At 42.0% G+C, this 22168-nt stretch overlaps 1 pseudogene; it reads left to right on the top strand.

Annotated features, from left to right (window-relative positions):
* Positions 1-5956: 5956 nt before the first annotated feature.
* On the top strand, positions 5957-6242 carry LOC123465039 (annotated as a pseudogene).
* The last annotated feature ends 15926 nt before the right edge of the window (positions 6243-22168 follow it).

The raw sequence follows: 22168 nt of genomic DNA on the forward strand, positions 1-22168 counted from the left end.
AGGGGACGACAGAAGTTGAGATGGCTGGATGGCATCACTGACTCGATGGACATGAGTCTGGGTGAACTCCGGGAGTTGGTGATGGACAGGGAGGCCTGGCGTGCTGCGGTTCATGGGGTCGAAAAGAGTCGGACACGACTGAGCGACTGATCTGATCTGATCTGATTACTGTATTTAAAGAAAGGTTGCAATAAAATTTAGTAATGGGTTAAGGTTCTTCACTGATAAATGTGTGGTTTCTAAAAATAGCTTCCCCATAAAGATTGCTTTTGTTTTTTATAAAACATATATATACAAATATCTGTATGTCTGCTATATATGTATAAATGTGTATATACACATATACCCTTTTGCTGTTTATCTATAAGTTAATTTTACCCTGAACCTGGACTTGTGACTAGATAGGTAGCACCACATGAGTCATGCAAACAAAAAAAGACATGATCTCATAAGCATTATTTTAAAAGTTTACCCTATTATTCAAAAGTCTTCATGATTCTAGAAGCAGCAGTCTCTGCCTCCCAAACGGCCAACTAAGGGAAATGAGATAACTACCCTTGCAAAAGCGTAGGGAGAGGACAGTACCCCTGGGAGTCAAGATCTGATAATCACACCCCCAAAGTCATGATGGTCGAATCTGAGACAAAGCCCATACCCAAATCTAACCCTCTGATGTCAATGATCAGGTCCATATTAATTTGGACTGGCGTTTGCCTGAGGTTCACTTTATGTAGATCTGAGAAAGCAGTAACAGGACTTAGTTACAAAAGACACAGAAGCATATTTTCCTTGTTAGCTGCAGGGGAGAATAATGTACAGGAAAAGGTGACGTAGTGATTGTCTCACTTATTCTCTCCCAAATGAATAGCCTTCCACACCAAGGATGAGCTCACTAACTATTAGTGGAATAACATCTGGTGAGCAAGAGCCCCCAGCCGAACATGCTGTTGGTTTGGGACTATATTTAACAGACAGAAACCTAACTATTGTTGCATGTATCACATATGCAGTCCAATTATACTGCGAAAAAAAAATCTCAAGTGGTAAGGAAATACTCCTGAAAGTATTTTAACATACAAGATTTTTCCTTATGAAGCAAGGCATTAACCTGTTCCAAAAGAGATCCTAGGCTATTATTAGAGGAGAATATCTTAGACATGTGACAGGGGCCTTCTCCTCTTTGGCTGAGGCATGGATGCCTGCCATAGCTATCTAAGTTTAAATTTCAAATCATGGATAGGAATCTCTCTCCTTCAATTTCCCTTCCCATTCTTAATTTCCAGGCAGGCCTGCCACACTGACGATGGTGAATTCTGCAGTGTAATTTATCTAATAGATTTACTGTAAATGATGAATCACCCTAGTATTTAAATCTAATGAGTAATGCTGTAAGTCAATTTTGGTTTTTTAAAAATGCAACATAGCTAAGGTCATCAGTTAAATGTGCAAATACAGAGTAAAGTGTTCGGAACACTCACAGTTGGTCCTAACAGTCATAAGGCTGGAATACTCTGGAATCTGCTGTATGCCAAAGCTTTTAGGGGAGATTGCTCACTTAAAATCATGACATTTGGAATAAGAGATAAGAATTTTATTCCATCAGGACTTGGGAAACTCCCTCAAGTTCAGGCATCTCTCATAGTTTTACCCTGTGAGATGTAGTAACATTTTGCTGTGAAGAGGCTAATAAGCTATTATTATTTGCATATAAAAGACTGGTTATAAAAATAAGGTCTATTTACTGAAGAAAATGTGAGAAATTCACAAAAGCACAAAGAAAATACAGTTCATTCTGATTCCAATCACCCAGCCCATTTTGTGTACGTCAGTCTTTTTCATTTGAGTATATGTAAGCATTTTCTTATGTTATTAACAATTTTTCTACAATCTCATTCTAAATAGCCATGTTAATATTACATCGTATGGCTATACCATAATTTATCAAATCAGTTCCCTATTGGACACTTGGCACACTTCTAATTCCTGTTGTTATACTAGAATGGGTTGCCATGTCCTCCTCCAGGGGATCTTCCCAACCCAGGGATTGGGAAGTTTCCCACACTGCAGGCAGATTCTTTACCCACTGAGCCACCAGGAAAGCCCCAAAATGCTATTATAAAGAAGACTGTGGTAAAGATCTATGTCACTAAATCTGTGCACACAGAGGTGATCATTTCCTTAGGATAAATCTGCAGAGATAAAACTGCTGAGTCAAAGTGAATGTTTTTAAGGGTTTTGATTCCTGTTGAGAGGCTTTATGAGGGAATAAGAGATTTGTTTCCTTCTTTGCACAGGGTATCCCCAAGACCGGATGCTCAGATCTTCTTCAGTCTGCCTCTGGTTCCTCAACTACAAAACAAAAAGGAAAACAATGATGCTTATTCCACTTAAGGACTTACATTTAGTTCCTTATTTAATCTGCGCAAGCATCCTGTGAGATGGGTCCAGAGAAGCCAGAACTTGAACCTGAATTTCCTGTCTCAGAAGTCCATGCTCTAAAACCACTAAGCTACAGAGTTTCTTCCACATCTATCACTTATCCATTCGTATTTTGTTTAATTCAACAGACTGCACAAGACCTCCTGTTCTGGTATAGGAGATACGTTGGTGAACTGAATGAAGTCTTTGACCTCAGGGACTTTCTAAGTGAGGAGACAGATATTAAGTTATAATATCAGGTAAGTTCTATAAAGAAAGATAAGGCAGGGAAGAGGGATAAAGCATGACAGGAAAGCTGTTTTAGATAAGGTGATCAGAGAAAGCCTTTGGAGTGGATGAAATGAATAAGGGAGGTCATGGGGGTATAAGGAGGACAAGCTCTCCAAACAGAGAAGCAGAGGTACCAAGATTCATGCCTTGGGTGTGTGGGGGAACCACACAGAGACTGTTGGGGCTGGAGCGCAGTAGGATGCTGGGGAGACTGTTTATACTGAATCTGTGAGTTCAGGCTCAGCAGATTCCGGGCTGGGAGGTGTTAGAGATCAGAGACACAGCTGAGAGACACAGTTGAGCTCCCAAGGCTAGGGGAGTTGACTGACATTGCCTCAACGGTTCTGAGGGAAAAATGGCCAACTACACATTATTCTTCTATTCTTGAATTGCTTTAGGTAGCTGGGTGTTTAGGCCACAGTATTAAAACTCTAGCCCTCTATGCCTAAGAGCAACCCATGTGATCATATTCCTGGACTCAAAGGAAAATTTTAAACCCACGGATCATTCTGCCATATTCATTACCCATCCTCTCCAGGCAAGGGTGATGCCTGCTCCCTATACCACTGCCTATAGAAAAGAAACAATCATTTTTACTTGAATGACCTTGCAGAATTAGGAAAACAACCATTCTGACATTCCAAATGATGTGGTTATTAATCACTTTAGAGGATAAACACATCTATCTGGAGACCAGCTGTTTCCTGATGTCATTTAGCTTCTTCAGTCCCTCCTGTTCTGCTGCAGGAAGGAATCTAACTTCCTTCCCGTTCTCAGGAATGTGTCTTTTGAAAATTAATTTGGGATTCAATTAATGTATTATGCATTATTAAAAATCCAAGTGTTCTTACAGACGAATCTCTAAGAGTATAGTGACAATATTATTGGTTAGTGGGACTTACTGCAGCAAAGGAACTGGGTAACACAAGGCTCTCAGATACAAGAGACGGGGAGTCAGTTGAGAGCTTTCATGGTTCCAATGTAAAAACCCAAGAGACTTAGTGCATGAAAAGAGCTAGAGTCCCTTAGAATCATCCAGCTTCAAAATTTAATTCATTCTGTGTATGCTATAGGGAAAAACCTTAACAGTGGGTGAGAATCTGCTTTAGGGAAATACTCCATAGTTACTTGGGTGGCAGGTGCATCCTGAGAGCCTGGGTACCTGGAGACAAAGAAAGAACAGTCCTAGCTATAGTTCTCTACAATAAACACCTACAGGTGGAGAAAACTGAACAGATAGGGAATATGGGAGAGCGAAGGTGGAGAAATACAGGGATGTATCTTAAAATCTCTTAAGATGCAGACTATGCAGTGTTCTATATTCTTTTTATTTCTGTGATGTAGATCCTACCTTTACCATCCAAATCTTTAGTGAGTTCTGCTCTATACATAAATGCCTTGTGAGAATGCAGTATATGTGTGAGCCTGTGTGCTGTGGGAATACACGGACTGAGCTCCCCATTAGGGTTGATGTGGTGCAGAATAGGGAAAGTGTGTGCCACATGGCAAGATAATCTGTCAATTACACTAATCAGCAGAAGCAGGATTCAGAGCTAGAAACAACAATGAGAGTGACAGTCCCCCAGGAGTTTTCAGAAATTTGGGGTTGGGCACTGGGCTTTGGAAAAAATATGAAATGGGAGTTTGAATCGTCTTAAGAGGCAAAGGGACTCATCTAACATCTGGGTTACAAGGTAAGAAGTCATTTTGCTTTTGAAGCCTATGGCTGGAGTTAAGATATAAAATTTAGACACTGAAGTTTCTCATTTTTTAAAATAACAACTTGAGTCTTGGCTGAGTCTCTAGAAGTTACACAGCTCTGTTTTCAGTTCAGTTCAGTTGCTCAGTTGTGTCCGACTCTTTGCAACCCCATGCATGGACTGCAGCACTCCAGGCTTCCCTGTCCATCACCAACTCCCAGAGCTTACTCACACTCAAGTCCACTGAGTTGATGATACCATCCAACCATCTCATCCTCTGTCATCCCTTTCTCCTCCCACTTTCAATCTTTTCTAACATCAGGGTCTTTTCCAATGAGTCAGGTGGCCAAAGTATTAAGAGTTTCAGCTTCAGCATCAGTCCTTCCAATGAATATTCAGGACTGATTTCCTTTGGGAGAGACTGCTTGGATCTCCTTGCAATCCAAGGGACTCTCAAGAGTCTTCTCCAACACCACGGTTCAAAAGCATCAATTCTTCAGTGCTCAGCTTTCTTTATAGTCCAACTCTCACATCCATAATGAGTACTGGAAAAACCATAGCCTTGACTAGATGGACCTTTGCTGACAAAGTAATGTCTCTGCTTTTTAATATGCTGTCTAGGTTGGTCATAGCTTTTCTTCCAAGGAGCAAGTGTCTTTTAATTGCATGGCTACAGTCACCATCTGAAGTGATTTTGGAGCCCAAGAAAATAAAGTCTATCACTGTTTCCATTGTTTCCCCATCTATTTGTCATAAAGTGATGGGACTGGATGCCATGATCTTAGTTTTCTGAATGTTGAGTGTGTTTTTTTTTTTGAATGTTGAGTTTTAAGCCAACTTTTTCACTCTCTTCTTTCACTTTCATCAAGAGGATCTTTAGTTATTCTTTGCTTTCTGTCATAAAGGTGGTATCATCTGCATATCTGATGTTATTGATATTTCTCCCAGCAATCTTGATTCCAGCTTGTGCCCTGCTTTAGCTATTGGTAAAAACTGCACCCAATTCTACATTTCCCAGTATTTCCTGATTTCTGTGACCTTAAAGTAGTTCTTCAGAGACTTTGTTAATTGACACATGAATCTTACAGAAGTTATATCCTGTTGTAATATTCCTCTCCGCCTGCCTCCTCTCCCCCGCCAAAAAACAACCACCTACAGCAAAGCCTCAGGAAGTATCAGGCTGGGAGATTTGTTGAATGTGGTTCCTTGAATCTCCCCAGTTCTTCATAGGAGACAGGCCTGGTGTAGCGGCAATGGCATGCTACATGACCATGGCTGTCCTCTCTGATAACAGGAAGCCCCAACTAGAGACCTACAAAACTTCTCATCAAGCACCCTACTCTAAAACTTGATCCTAGGGTCTTTCCTGGTGGTCCAGTTAAGACTGTCTTCCCCTGCTGGGGGCATGGGTTTGATCCTTGGTTGCAGGACTAAAATCCCACATGCTGTGTGATGCAGTCAAAATAACAAACAGAAAACCCCCCTATCCTACTTTTTATAAAGTTATAAGAAGACCTTTCTGGTGGTGATGATCTCCCAACAAGAACATGCCTCTCACAAAGGTTGTCCTTCATCCCTCTCCAGAGGAGAAGAGGAAACACAAGAAGAAGTGCCTGGCACAGAGCCCCAGTTCCTATTTCATGAGTGTGAAAGGCCCAGGATAGTGCACAATCACCACCATCTCCAGCCACACACAAACAGTAGCTTTGTGTATTGGCTGCTCTACCGTCTGCCAGCCTACAGAAGGAAAAGCTTACAGAAGGATGCTCCTTCAGGCCGGAAGCAGCACTAAAAGTACCCTGTATCAAGATGGGTGGGAAACCATCCCCATAAACACAGTTTGGACACACACACACAAAAACAGTTATAAGAAGAGAAAAAGCCTTCAGCAAGCTCTATCACTCGGCTAAAATAGATTCCAAGCACAGTTCTCAGTATGCCACATCACCTTTGCCCCACTGAGCAAAGGTTGCTGAATAATTACTAGACACCACATGTGTGGTTGTTTCGCAGTTACATCCTGAAGACAAGCACAAATTAAATTGCTTCAGTACTTGGGAGGGGATGAGCCCAGCAGGACTGGTCAGGGCCTCCCATAGAGCTCTAGTTAACAACCGGTTGATTAGGATATACAGGACCCGTGATATTATGCTAGCATGGTCAGACATCCTTTACCAAAGGATTGCATTGGGCTCTCTGTAGAATAATGCTATGAGCCAGAGAAGGACTTTCTGATTTCATATGTAGGATTTTCTTATGTTCACTGAAAGAGTAACTTTTCCTATCTTAACTCCTACCTTTAGAGAAATCAATTTGGTCTGGACAGGGTACAATCTCAGGAACATTTTGCTTGCAATTTGAACTCAATTCAATCCAATTTAAGTAAAATCTGAACAAAATTAAAAGAACATTGAACACTTAAAAAAAAAGAATACTGAAATAACTCAGAGAGTTGAGGCATGATTCTTAGGATCTATAGCAGTTCTGAAGACCTCAGTGACTGGAACCAGGCACTCAAACATTCAACACTGTCTGCGGTTCTTCTGGATCTCATTCTGCTACCCTGAGCATATTGATTTTATTCTGTTTTACTGTAGAAAGTAGGCTCTTTCTTTGTGGTGGGAAACAAAGTTTTAGCCAGTCCTGGGCTTTCATCATGCCTGAAGGAAAAGGGGCTTCTCTTATCCACTACAAGGTTAAAAAAAATCCTGGGGCAGGACTCTGATTGGTTGGGTTTAAATCATGTTTCCAATCCTTGGATGAATTCTTGCGGCTGAAAATAAGAACCATGATTGGCTCAGACTGGTTGCAGGTCCACCCCTGAGGTTAAGGGGGTAGATTCTGTTACCCTAAAGAAGGGTGTGGGGTCACTGTGCCCCAGGCAGCCACAGTCCAGTGTGTGCTAAGTACTGTCTGACTCTTTGTGACCCTGTGGACTGTAGCCTGCCAGATTTCTTTGTCCATGGGATTCTCCAGGCAAGAATACTGGAGTGGCTTGCCATGCCCTCCTCCAGGGGATCTTCTGTACTCAGGGACCAAACCCACATGTCTTACGTCTCCCGCATTGGCAGGCAGGTTCCTCACCACTAGTGCCACCTGGGCTTCCCGGGCACCTATACCAGTTTGTACCATTTCCCCCCATTCCACTGTCTCCTTTACTCTAACAGAATTCCTTTAGCGGGAAAGGACTACCCATGAAGTCAACCCGGCCCAAAGAAAGAACTCTGAAAGCTTCCTCTTGCTTTAGCTAATGTTGGCCATCAGGATGGGTTGTCTTGTTGCTTGGTGAGGTACTATGGTAGGTTTTATGTCTGAAGCACAGGTAGGCTTCTGGAAATTACCTTCAGGTAAGAAAAAGAAATCAAAACTTCTTGGAAAACTGTAAAGTGCTATTTCCATTGTGATCAGGGGAATACATATAGGCAGATAGCCTCACATTTAGAAAAAGCTCGTCATCTTTAACATAAACTTAGAGGGCACTATCTTTGAAAAGTATTGTTTCTACTAGAAAAGGAATATGGGACATGTTTAATCCCACAGTTATCCACTGGGAAACTGCAAGAAGGATGAGGGTGCAGAGGTTCACATTAGCCTGGCATGGAGACTTCAAATGAGTGATTGGACCTGTAGTGCAAAGCTCATCTTGGCTCCCCTTGAAGTCTCCCAATTAAAAGAGTGGATTGCCATAGCTATTGTGTCCTTGAGTTATCCAAGCGGGGTTCAAGGACAAAGGATGGGGTGAGGTAGCAGCAAGGATTTGGCTTTGAAAAACTAAAGAACTAAGCCATTCTTAGAAGTGGCAAGAGGAGACTGAAGTTCAAGCAATGGAGCAAAGTTAGGAACTAAGATATTTTCACAAGAGGACACTTACAGAGGACTTACAATGTTTTCCCTTGGGCTGTGGGAAAATGATAATTTGTCTCTCCATTTTTTTTCTCCTCCTGTATTATAAACCTCCCTAGTTTTTACTGGATGCTTCCTAGGTGGCGCAGAGCTAAAGAATCTGCTTGCCAATGCAGGAGATACAAGAGACATGGGTTTGATCCCAGGGTGGGAAAGATCCCCTGGAGAAGGAAATGGCAACCCATTCCAGTATTCTTGCCTGGAGAATCCCATGGACAAAGGAGCCTGGCAGGCTGCGGTCCATGGGGTTGCAAAGAGTCAGACACAACTTCATGACTGAGCATGCTAGTTTTCACCAGCCATTTAATTAAGCATATGAGATACGCACAAGTTCTGCATTGGTGTTATGGGGAATCAAAAAGAAGAGCCACAGAAGGAAGTGTGATTGTATATCCTTCCATGGAAACCATCGTCATTTCATGAGAAAAGGAATCCTAGATCATTCAGGTGGGAACCAGGATGAGAATCAAAGCAGAGCTGGGGGCCATGGGAAGCAGCAAGTGACTCACAGAAGCAGCTGCAGAGGGTGACTCAGGAGCAAATGCGAGGCAAACATCCTTTCTCTGAAAGAGTCTAGGGGAAGGTGACTCTGGGGTTGAGAAATGGGAATGGCGGAGGTGGGGAGGGAAATACTGATTTTATTCTCTGCTATTATATTAATAGATCTTTTCCTCCTCTTCCATACCTCCCACTCTCTTCCTCAACAGTTATTGAATTAATTCCTCCTCCCAAGATGGCCCAAATGCACTTTGCTTATACAAGTATTATAGAATTTGTTTTCTTATACCATGGATTTTTATTACTTATATCTGTTGTTCCCATGAGATTGCAATGGCAGAGACAATGATTTGTTCATGAGGGAGGAAAGTATCTGAGACAGTGCTCTGCATACTGTAGGTGCTTAATAAATGCTTCTAACTTGATTTGAAAGAGGTTTGCTGAGTTGATTTCCTTTTCTGCAAGAACCAATCAACTTCAGGTCTAATCCTATCTGCAACCTTAAGTTTCCATTTTATCTATAATATTTTAACAATTTCTGCTATTTTGAAATAATATTAACTTGAATGAATCTCTTGGTTACCTTCTCAAGGAAGCAAAATCACAAATTTTTCAGGTGTCAGAAAATCAGAGGTACACATTGTTCTTCCATGAAGGGAAAAATAACACCAGGGTGTTTGCACTTCAGCAAAATTCCTGATGGTTTTAAAATGATCTCAACTTCCCCTTAGGAAGTTAGGCTGCTTAGGAAAAGAGTAATTGTTGGGTCAAAGGGGAGCCAGGTTTTCTAGTGATCCAAGCAGAAGGGTCAAATACTGAACAATTGATACTTTAAAAATTTCTGCTCGACAAATAGTCTGCAACTCCAGCCTTTTGTTTATGAAATTTTTTCAGTTTATTAAGATATACCTGATATATGACATCATGGGATTTTAAGTTTTAAAATGTGGTGATCTGATATGTGTATATGTTGAAAATGTACCACAATAAGGTTAATTAACACATCTATCATCTCATGTAGTTATGATTTGTGTATGTGTTAAGAATTTCTATGATCTACTGCCTCAGCAACTTTCATACACATGGTACAGTGTTATCAAATATACATAAAATACATTACATCCCCAGAAATTATTTATCTTATAACTGGAAATTTATGTATCCTTTACTCACTTTTAATTGGGGTATAGGTAGCTCAGCTGGTAAAGAATCTGCTAGCTTGCAATGCAAGAGATCCCAGTTTGATCCCTGGGTCTGGAAGATCTGCTGGAGAAGGAATAGGCTACCCACTCCAGTATTCTTGGACTTCTCTTGTGGCTCACATGGTAAAGAATCCACCTGCAATGCAGGACACCTGGGTTCAATCCCTGGGTTAGGAAGATCCCCTAGAGAAGGGAATGGCTACCCAATCTAGTATTCTGGCTTGCAGAATTCTATGGACAGAGGAGCCTAGCAGGCCACAGTCCATGGGGTCTCAAAGAGTCAGACACACCTCAGTTACTTTCACTTTTTCATAATTGACAAAACACTGTATTAATTTCAAGTGTACACATAATGATCTTATATTTGTATTTATTGAAAAGTAATCACAAGTTTAGTTAGCATCTGTTGCCTACATGTTTACAAAATTTTTTTTCTTCTGATGAGAAATTTTAAGATTACTCTCTTAGTAATGTTTAAGTATGCAAGGCAGTATGATCAACTACAGCAACCATGCTAAACATTATATCCCCGTGACTTATAACTGGAAGTTTGTACCTTTTGATTCCCTTCACCTACCCTCTACCCACTCCCACCTCCACCTCTCAGTTCAGTTCAGTTCAGTCGCTCAGTCATGTCCAACTCTATGCAACCCCACGAATCACAGCACACCAGGCCTCCCTGTCCATCACCAGCTCCCCGAGTTCACTCAAACTCATGTCCATTGAGCCAGTGATGCCATCCAACCATCTCATCCTCTGTCGTCCGCTTCTCCTCCTGCCGTCAATCCCTCCCAGCATCAGGGTCTTTTCCAATGAGTCAACTCTTCACATGAGGTGGCCAAAGTATTGGAGTTTCAGCTTCAGCATCAGTCCTTCCAATGAACACCCAGGACTGATCTCCTTTAGAATGGACTGGTTGGATCTCCTTGCAGTCCAAGGGACTCTTAAGAGTCTTGTCCAACACCACAGTTCAAAAGCATCAATTCTTCAGCGCTCAGCTTTCTTCACAGTTCAACTGTCACAGATACATGACCACTGGAAAAACCATAGCCTTGACTAGATGGACCTTTGTTGGCAAAGTAATGTCTCTGCTTTTCAATATCTATCTTGGTTGGTCATAACTTTCCTTCCAAGGAGGAAGTGTCTTTTAATTTCATGGCTGCAGTCACCATCTGCAGTGATTTGGTAGCCCCCCAAAATAAAGTCTGACGCTGTTTCCACTGTTTCCCCATCTATTTCCCATGAAGTGATGGGACCGGATGCCATGATCTTCATTTTCTGAATGTTGAGCTTTAAGCCAACTTTTTCACTCTCCTCTTTCACTTTCATCAAGAGGCTTTTTAGTTCCTCTTCACTTTCTGCCATAAGGGTGGTGTCATCTGCATATCTGAGCTTGTTGATATTTCTCCCGGCAATCTTGATTCCAGCTTGTGCTTCCTCCAGCCCAGCATTTCTCATGATGTACTCTGCTTATAAGTTAAATAAGCAGGTGACAATATACAGCCGTGACGTACTCCTTTTCCTATTTGGAACCAGTCTGTTGTTCCCTGTCCAATTCTAACTGTGGCTTCCTGACCTGCATACAAATTTCTCAAGAGGCAGGTCAGGTGGTCTGGTATTCCCATCTCTTTCAGAATTTTCCACAGTTTATTGTGATCCACACTGTCAAAGGCTTTGGCATAGTCAATAAAGCAGAAATAGATGTTTTTCTGGAACTCTCTTGCTTTTCCCATGATCCAGTGGATGTTGGTAATTTGATCTCTGGTTCCTCTGCCTTTTCTAAAACCAGCTTGAACATCTGGAGGTTCACAGTTCACGTATTGCTGAAGCCTGGCTTGGAGAACTTTGAGCACTACTTTACTAGCGTGTGAGATGAGTGCAATTGTGCGGTAGTTTGAGCATTCTTTGGCATTGCCTTTCTTTGGGATTGGGATGAAAACTGACCTTTTCCAGTCCTGTGGCCACTGCTGAGTTTTCCAAATTTGTTGGCAAATTGAGTGCAGCACTTTCACAGCATCATCTTTCAGGATTTGAAATAGCTCAACTGGAATTCCATCACCTCCACTAGCTTTGTTCATAGTGATGCTTTCTAAGGCCCACTTGACTTCACATTCCAGGATGTCTGGCTCTAGGTGAGTGATCACACCATCGTGATTATCTTGGTCATGAAGATCTTTTTTGTACAGTTCTTCTGTGTATTCTTGCCACCTCTTCTTAATATCTTCTGCTTCTGTTAGGTTCCTACCATTTCTGTCTTTTATTGAGCCCATCTTTGCATGAAATGTTCCCTTGGTATCTCTAATTTTCTTGAAGAGATCTCTAGTCTTTCCCCTTCGATTGTTTTCCTCTATTTCTTTGCATTGATTGCTGAGGAAGGCTTTCTTATCTCTCCTTGCTATTCTTTGGAACTCTGCATTCAGATGCTTATATCTTTCCTTTCCTCCTTTGCTTTTCGCTTCTCTTCTTTTCACAGCTATTTGTAAGGCTCCTCTAGCAACCTCCACCTCTAGCAACCACCAATCTGTTCTCTGAATCTATGAGCTTGTTTTTTTACTTGTTTTCCACACGTAACTGAGATAGTACAGTATTTGTCTTTGTCTCACTTACTTCACTTAGCATAATGTCCTCAAGGTCCATCCACATTGTTGCAAATGGCACAGTTTCATTCTTTTTATAGCTGAATAATATTCCATTGTCTGTGTGTATATACACAGACACACAATGAACTAGGTAAGCCACATTTTCTTTATCCATCCATCAATATATACTTGTTTCCATACCTTGACTATTGTAAATAATATTGAAATGAACATGGAGATGCATGTATCATTTTGAGTTAGTGTTTTTGTTTTCTTTGGGTAGACAACCACAAGTGGAGTTGCTGGATCATATGATGCTAAAGCTGAAACTCCAGTACTTTAGCCACCTCATGCGAAGAGTTGACTCATTGGAGAAGACTCTGATGCTGGGAGGGATTGGGGGCAGGAGGAGAAGGGGACGACAGAGGATGAGATGGCTGGATGGCATCACTGACTCGATGGACGTGAGTCTCAGTGAACTCCGGGAGTTGGTGATGGACAGGGAGGCCTGGCGTGCTGCGATTCATGGGGTCGCAAAGAGTCGGACACGACTGAGAGACTAATCTGATCTGATCTGATCTGATGGTAGCTCTATTTTTAATAGATTGAGGAACCTCCATAATGTTCTCCATAGTGGCTGTACCAATTTACATTCCCCAGTGTACAAGCGTTCCCTTTTTTTCCACACCTTCAACAACAAATGTTATCTCTTGTCATTTGGATAATAGTCATTCTAACAGGTATGAGGTGATATCTCATTGTGGTTTTGATTTGCATTTCCCTGATAATTAGTAAGAGTAAAATATTTTCATGTACCTGCTGGCCACCTATATGTATTCTTTGGAAAAATATCTGGTCAGATCATCTGTCCATTTTTTAATCTATTGAATTCTGAGTTCTTTATGTATTTTGGATATTAATCCCTTATGAAATATATGATTTGCAAATATTTTCTCCCATCCAGTAGGCTACATTTTCATTTTGTTGATTATTTCTTTTTGTGCAGAAGCTCTTTAGTTTGATATAGTTCTACCTATTTAATTTTGTTTTTGTTGCCAGTACTTTTGATGTTATATCCAAAAAATCAAGCCAAAGCTAGTGTGAAGGAGCTTTTCTTCCAAAAGTTTTATGGTTTCAGATCTTACATTTAAGTCTTTAATACATTTTGAGTTAATTTTTATGAATGATGTAAGGTGGAGCCCAGTTTTATTCTTTTGTGTGTAACATCCAATTTTCCCAGCACCATTTACTGAAGAGACTATCTTTTACCTATTGAGTATTTAGGCTCTCTTGCCAAATATTGGGCTTCCCTGGTGGCTCAACTGATAAAGAATCTGCTTGCAATGCAGAAGACCCGGGTTCAATCCCTAGGTTGGGAAGATTCCCTGGAGAAGGGAAAGGCTACCCACTCCAGTATCCTGGCCTGGAGAATTCCATGGACTGTATAGTCCATGGGTCACAAAGAGTCAGACGTAACTGAGTGACTTTCACTTTCACTTTGGGGCTTCCCTGGTAGCTCAGCTGGTAAAGAATCCACCTGCAAAGTAGGAGACCTCAGTTTTAGTATTGAGTATTTTTGGCTCCCCTGTCAATATTACCTGACCATAGATGTGTGGTTTTTTGGTGGTGGGAGGGGAGCCAAATAGCCACATTTGAAGGAATGACACTAAAGAAAGAACGGAAGGGTCATGTTATATGAACCTCTTAATGAAGAGAAGTGAAAAGCAAAGGAGAAAAGGAAAGATATAAACATCTGAATGCAGAGTTCCAAAGAACAGCAAGAAGAGATAAGAAAGCCTTCTTCAGCAATCAATAAAAAGAAATAGAGGAAAACAACAGAATGGGAAAGACTAGAGATCTCTTCAAGAAAATCAGAGATACCAAAGGAACATTTCATGCAAAGATGGGCTCGATAAAGGACAGAAATGGTATGGACCTAACAGAAGCAGAAGATATTAAGAAGAGATGGCAAGAATACACAGAAGAACTGTACAAAAAAGATCTTCACGACCCAGATAATCATGATGGTGTGATCACTGACCTGAGCCAGACATCCTGGAATGTGGAGTCAAGTGGGCCTTAGAAAGCATCACTATGAACAAAGCTAGTGGAGGTGATAGAATTCCAGTTGAGCTATTCCAAATCCTGAAAGATGATGCTGTGAAAGTGCTGCACTCAATATGCCAGCAAATTTGGAAAACTCAGCAGTGGCCACAGGACTGGAAGAGGTCAGTTTTCATTCCAATCCCAAAGAAAGGCAATGCCAAAGAATGCTCAAACTACCGGACAATTGCACTCATCTCACACGCTAGTAAAGTAGTGCTTAAAGTTCTTCAAGCCAGGCTTCAGCAATATGTGAACCGTGAACTTCCTGATGTTCAAGCTGGTTTTAAAAAAGGCAGAGGAACCAGAGATCAAATTGCCAACATCCACTGGATCATGGAAAAAGCAAAAGAGTTCCAGAAAAACATCTATTTCTGCTTTATTGACTATGCCAAAGCCTTTGACAGTGTGGATCACAATAAACTGTGGAAAATTCTGAAAGAGATGGGAATACCAGACCACCTGACCTGCCTCTTGAGAAATTTGTATGCAGGTCAGGAAGCAACAGTTAGAACCGGACATGGAACAACAGACTGGTTCCAAATAGGAAAAGGAGTACGTCAAGGCTGTATATGGTCACCCTGTTTATTTAACTTCTATGCAGAGCACGTGATGAGAAATGCTGGACTGGAAGAAACACAAGCTGGAATCAAGATTGCTGGGAGAAATATCAATAAGCTCAGATATGCAGATGACACCACCCTTATGGCAGAAAGTGAAGAGGAACTAAAAAGCCTCTTGATGAAAGTGAAAGAGGAGAGTGAAAAAGTTGGCTTAAAGCTCAACATTCAGAAAATGAAGATCATGGCATCCGGTTCCATCACTATGGGAAATAGATGGGCAAACAGTGGAAACAGTGTCAGACTTTATTTTTTGAGGCTCCAAAATCACTGCAGATGGTGAATGCAGCCATGAAATTAAAAGATGCTTACTCCTTGGAAGGAAAGTCATGACCAACCTAGATAGCATATACAAAAGCAGAGACATTACTTTGCCAACAAAGGTTCGTCTAGTCAAGGCTATGGTTTTTCCTGTGGTCATGTATGGATGTGAGAGTTGGACTGTGAAGAAGGCTGAGCGCTGAAGAATTGATGCTTTTGAACTGTGGTGTTGGAGAAGACTCTTGAGAGTCCCTTGGACTGCAAGGAGATCCGACCAGTCCATTCTGAAGGAGATCAGCCCTGGGATTTCTTTGGAAGGAATGATGCTAAAGCTGAAACTCCAATACTTTGGCCACCTCATGTGAAGAGCTGATTCATTGGCAAAGACTCTGATGCTGGGAGGGATTGGGGGCAGGAGGAGAAGGGGACGACAGAAGATGAGATGGCTGGATGGCATCACTGACTTGATGGACATGAGTCTGAGTGAACTCCGGGAGCTGGTGATGGACAGGGAGGCCTGGCGTGCTGTGATTCACGGGGTCGCAAAGAGTCGGACACGACTGAGTGACTGATGTGATCTGAATGTGTTGTTGAATTCAATTTTCTAGGATATGTTGAGAATTTTCGCATCTGTAGTCATTAGAGTTATTGGCCTGTAGTTCTCCTTTCTTGTTGTGTCCTTATCTGGCTTTGGCATCAGGGTAATGCTGGCTTTGTAAAAGAAGTTTGGGAGTGTTCCCTTCCTCTTCAGTTTTGGGGAACAGTTTAAGGAGGCCTGAATTTAAATCTTCTTTAAATGTTTGGTAGAATTCACCTGTGAAGCCATTGGGTCCTGTGCTTTTCTTCATTGGGAGGTATTCAATTACTGATTCAATCTCCTTACTTGTCATGGGCCTGTTAAAATTTTTATATTTCTTTATCACTCACAATTGGTAGGTTACTTCTGTCATTTTGTTACTTGTTTTCTATATATAACATGTAGTATTTTTGTCTCATTTACTGCATTACTGTCTTCTTTTTTGTTTAGTGGATTTATTTTTATAGTGAAATGTTTAAATTACTACAGTAGGGCTAGGCAGGCTCTGTAGCTCAGTGGTACTGCGGGTTGCCCAGGGTCACTGTGTAGTGTCCCGGGTTATGGGGAGTCAGACGCATGCTCGATAATGTCGCCAGTGTGCTGGCTTGGCTCCCTGCTCTAATGGGGCTGTAGGCTGGGCTCCATGACTGCCCAGGTTCTCTGACCAGGCATCCTGGACTGGCGGGGACTGGAGGCTTTGCTCAGCAGTTGAGCAGGACTGCACATTTGCTTCAATGCCTGGGCTGGGCGGCATGACAGGCTCCAAGGCCAGTACAGCTCCTTGACTGGAAACCCGAATCAAATGAGCTCCCTGACCAGACACGGCTACCAGCTCAGCCCTGCAGATGGGCAGATCCTCTGGCTGGAATCTCTGTTGAGGAGCTACTGCAAGCAGGAAGATGGTTTGTCAAGATCTGAGCAGTGGCTGCTGTAAGCTCCACCCTTTCTATATCTCTATTTGATCCTCAAGGGGTCGAGCCTGCAGATTCCCTCAGTGATCTCTGAGATCTGAAGCTTGAGTTAGCTTCCTGGGAAGCATCCTGCAATTGCTGGGGAAGCTGGATGTTCACTTTGGGCTCTCTTTACCGACTGGAGAAACCAGAGGCCAAAGGGGAACGTCTCCATGCATCACTGGGCTGACCTGGGAGAGAAGCGAAGCAGTTGGGATATAGCCACTTCCTCTTACTTTATAAGTGGCCCTTCCCTGACTCTGTGGTCCAGGGTGCTTCAGCCTTACCCCTGGGCTCTGGGATTCTCACAGTGGTGTCCTGTCTATGGATAGTTGCTAGTTTAGTCTTCTTGTGAGGGGAATAAAGTTGGGAGTGACCCCTGTCACTATCATGACAGCGTCACTACCTTCAGTCTTCTGTAATCACTATATACTGTGGATACAACAGTCACATAAAAAGAGAATCTCAAAATAACAGTCACATAAAAAGAGAATCTCAAAAAAAATTTTTTTTGCCTTGTACATCCTGAGTAATTTTATTTTTTGTTTTAAAATAAATAACTGAAGATAATTTCATTCTGGATAATGGTTGTGATATGGGAAATGAAAATAACAGAGTGCAAAATAACACCTTCACTGTGATTGCAGCTATCAAAAATATTGATACCCATGGAAGACAATATTACAGAAATGAAAGAGTTGTGTTGGGAAAGAACAAGAAAAAGAAAGAAGCTGTATTATCTGGGACAGACAAACCTGCTGTAAGAGAGACCCCTGGCAATACAGTGGTGTAGTTTTCTTCACATCAGTCCAGGGCAGGAAGGCAGACACCTGTGCTCTACGTGGCCATGTGGGGACCCAGGCCCATTTGCCTTATTCCCGTACCATTCCCTAGGGTATTGCCCTCACTGGCTGGGTTGCCGTCATGCCTCTGTTCAGCTCAAAGAAAAGAGGCAGTGTGGAGGCATTTCTGCAGTGTCATTGGGTCCAGGCTTAGAAACAGCCCTCATTATTTCTGCTCTTGTTCCTCTGGTGAATATTGCTACGTGGCTAGACCTAACTGCAAAGAAGGTTGGGAAATGCAATCAAGGAGGGCAGCCTTGCACCCTGAGCAAGGTAGAGAATGGGTTTTGGTTGATAATCTTTTGCTATTGTAGTGATCAGTCAATGAGAACTGTGCTTGATGATTAACAAATACTGCCTCATTTAATCCACACAAGCCTCAGGCCCCCTCACCTGTAACAGTCATCAACCATGTCTCCTCGCGTTGCACCTACTGTCATTAACACGATGGCATTCTGAGCGTCTATTACCTTAAAATATTTTAATGCTGTTATACAACAATTCCAACCTAAAGAATCCATATTTCAGGCTGGTCCGAAGGTAGTGAGTTATCTCAATTGATTGTTCACAGTCAGTTACAGATCGAACTCCTCGTTCTACTCTTCCCCCCTTCTCACTACTGCACTTGACTAGTAAAAAAAAAAAAAAAGTAAAAAAAAAAAAAAAAAGAATCCATATTTCATTATCTCTGAAGCTCCTTTTGGCTCCAAAGTATCCCTTTTTCATTTCCGACAAAAAAGAAATATGACAGTACCTTATATCATCCATATGACAATCATATGGATCACTCACTGCAGTTGAATTACGAAAGAGGAGTAAAGACTCTGAAAGAAATTATGAGATGAAAATAACTGAGAGTGACTGATTCATGCCTTACGACTTTTATACTCTACATATTTTTATTTCATCCCCATCAATATCTAATGTCTACAGTAAATTTGCTTTTCACATATAAAAAATTCAGTAAGTTCCTACAACAGAAATGTGATTAGGGTCAGAATTCATATTTATTAAATAAGGGTATGGATTTGAACATGGATTTGGAACATCAGAGAATTCACAATTTTTATCACGTTTCCTAGTGTTTAACCTATAAGAACACCTTCTCACATCACACACCAGCTAAGCAAAGCGTAAATTGTAGAGTCATCCTTGGGTGACTGCTAAATCTGGTAATTCATCAGGTGCTGTCAATTTGACTCCTAAGTGTGTCTTTTCGTTCCTTTTCCTCTACTTCTCCCTCCCGTAGCGTACGACGATAGACTTCTGCTTTCTTCATGTCTGGTCCTGCTTTGTTCTAATGCATTCTGCCACATTGATATTTTCTTTTTTAAAAAATATATACACGTGTTTATTCGCTGTGCTGGGTCTTAGTTGCAGCACGTAAGATCTTCAATCTTCATCGCGGCACGCAGACTTTAGTTTCAGCGTGCAAATTCTTATGAACAGTTGCAGCATGTGGGATCCAGTTCTCTGACCTCGGGTTGAACCTGGGCCCCTGGCACTGGGAGCTCAGACACAGTCTTAGCTACTAGAGCACCAGGAAAGTCTCTAGAAAGATAGTTTCTAAAGCACAAACCTGATCAAGTAACTGCCTGGTGCTTCCAGTGGCTCCCCAATGTCTTCAGTGTGTAGACCACATTTTGTCTGTTTGTACTGACATTCCTCCACCTCACACTCCACCTTTACAAATTCTGTGCAGCTCTCAAAATACATTGTGCATGCTTCTGCTTTGGGGCCTTTGTATATGCTGTTCTGTCTCACCTGGCTAACTCCCAGTGTACCCTCAGGTCTAACTTTTGATAACCAGTTTAATCAGAACTTCACCTTGATTGCCCCAAAAGAGTCTGTTGCCTTTTGTGCTTCCCTAGCAGTCTGTGCTTAAACCTCTCAGCATTTATCAATATTTTGGGTATCTTGTGGTTACCAGTTGACTTCTCGATCTTTCTACCTAAACTGCACATGCCTGCTAAGTTGCTTCAGTTGTATGTCTGATTCTTTGTGATGTTGTGGGCTGTAGCCCACCAGGCTCCTCTGTCCATGGGATTCTCCAGGCAAGAATACTGGAGTGGGTTGCCATGCCTTCCTCCAGGGGATCTTCCCAGCCCAGGGATCAAAGCTGAGTGTCTAACATCTCCTGCACCGATAGGCAAGTTCTTTACCAACTGGGCACCACATGGGAAGCCCAACTAAACTGTAGGCTCCTTGAACGTAGGGGCTACATCTGATTTGTCTAATCTTCAGTGCCTGGCATCAGTCTGGCACCAGATAGGCACTCAATCAATATTTCTTGGAGAAAGGATGGAAGGATGACAAGCCCTGACATCAACTTTGCCCTTCTAGAAGTGATGAGGACTATCTGTTTACTCTGACATCAGCCTTTACTAGGCCCGCTGAGTAATAAAGTGAACGATTCAGGTCTCTCTGACTAACAGAGATGATGGGAGTAATTGCTTGCCCCCACTGCAGGAGTCCATAAATAAATTGAATGAATCATGGCTAAGTTCCGGGTATGGATGCCACAAAAATGGCCTGAGAACGCGTGGCAAGACTCTCAAAACTAAGACAAATTTCAGAGTTGGCTGCTCAAAGTGCTTTCTGGCATCTATGTTTCCGAGCAGCACACCTGGCAGAAAGACAGTCCCATAAAAGTGACCCTGACTGTGTTGGACAAGTCAGCTGTGCTTCTGGTTAATTTAAGCATAGAAGCTGCCTTTCCAGGCTCTTCCTTTGAGGTATGGAGTGGTGACTAACGAAGACATATCTGAGATGGGTGTGAGTCGAGGGTAAGGTTAGAGCCTAAATTTGGCTGCTGAATTCATGGCCATTGACCTTTTCAATATCTGGCAAACTCTATTTTGAAAACAGATTTGATCTTTAAATTATGACTAGAAAAATCTTAGCCAGGCACAGGTTCCCACCCATTGCTCCACTCCCAAATAAGACAATAATGGTCTCTGTCTTTAAAAAAATTACAAACTGTGCTCTGAATAGGTAGGCTCCACATGACAGATACTTTTTAATTGCCAGAGCCTTCACTTAGAAATAACTGTGTAAGTTAGGGAATGAGTTCTGTTGTGAATACACAAATCTCTGAATACACAGAGGCTTAGACCCATGGGGGCTTTATTTTCCTCATGAGTTCAGAGGGAGAAAATCCCGAGCTGGTGAAACAGCTCCAGAATGCCATTGGGACTGGTGTGGGTTGAATTATGTCTCCTCAAAGATGCTGAAGTCCTAATTTGTGACGGTGACCTTATTTGGAAAAAGAGTCTTTGCAGATGTTGTCAAGTTGAGGTCATTAAGATGGACCCTATCCAATGTGACTGGTGCTCTTACAAGAAGGCTACATAGGTAGAGGCACAGAGGAAGATGGTCATATGAAGGAATTGATGCTGTCATAAGCTAAGGAACACCTGGGGCCACCAGAAGCTAAAAGAGGCAAGGAAGGCTCCCCTAGGGGCTCTGAAGGGAGCATGGCCTCTTGAAATCTTGATTTCAGACCTCTAACTTACAGATCAATGAGAGAATAAGTTTCCATTGTTTTAAGCCACTTAGTCTGAGGTTCTTTGTTATGGGAGCCCTAGGAAACCAACAGAGGGGCCCAGGCTTCTGTCACTTTTCTGCTCAGCGGTGCTTATTGCCTTGTTTTCACATGACGGCTGCTCCACACCTAATATCCTGCTCAAGTTGCAGGCGGAAGAAAAGAAAAGGCCAGTGAATGAAAAAAACTGCTGGGGAAGTCTACCCATTTTGAAAGAGCTTTGCTGGAAGCCTCGCCGAGCAACTTCTGCTTCCATTTTGTCCTCTCCCCATCAACAATGACATCTGAAAACCCAGTATTTTAGCTGGATGCCATGTTGTCATACATTCAATCCAACTTCTTTTGGTGAGGAAGAGGGAAAATGGACATCCACTGGACAGTAATGTTGCAAACTCTCCTTTACTAAATTAGAGGTTTATAAATAAATTGAAGATGGGGTAAAACTAAGAGATCTGAAATTAATAGACTCTCCTGTGCTTCTCTTTAAAAAATTAAAAATTACAGACTCTAAAAGCTAGAAGTGCATTTAAAGGCTGTCCAATCAAACCCCCTCATTTTATATATGAAGAAGAAGTGTCTGAGATATGTAAGCAGCATAGCCAGAGTTTACAAAGATAGTGGTAGCAGAGTCCTTGATCTTCATATGAGCTTTGGCCATTATACTTGCTTTAATAATTAAC

The sequence above is a fragment of the Bubalus bubalis genome, chromosome 17 (genome assembly GCF_019923935.1).
Source record: "Bubalus bubalis isolate 160015118507 breed Murrah chromosome 17, NDDB_SH_1, whole genome shotgun sequence".
NCBI classification, from domain to species: domain Eukaryota; kingdom Metazoa; phylum Chordata; class Mammalia; order Artiodactyla; family Bovidae; genus Bubalus; species Bubalus bubalis.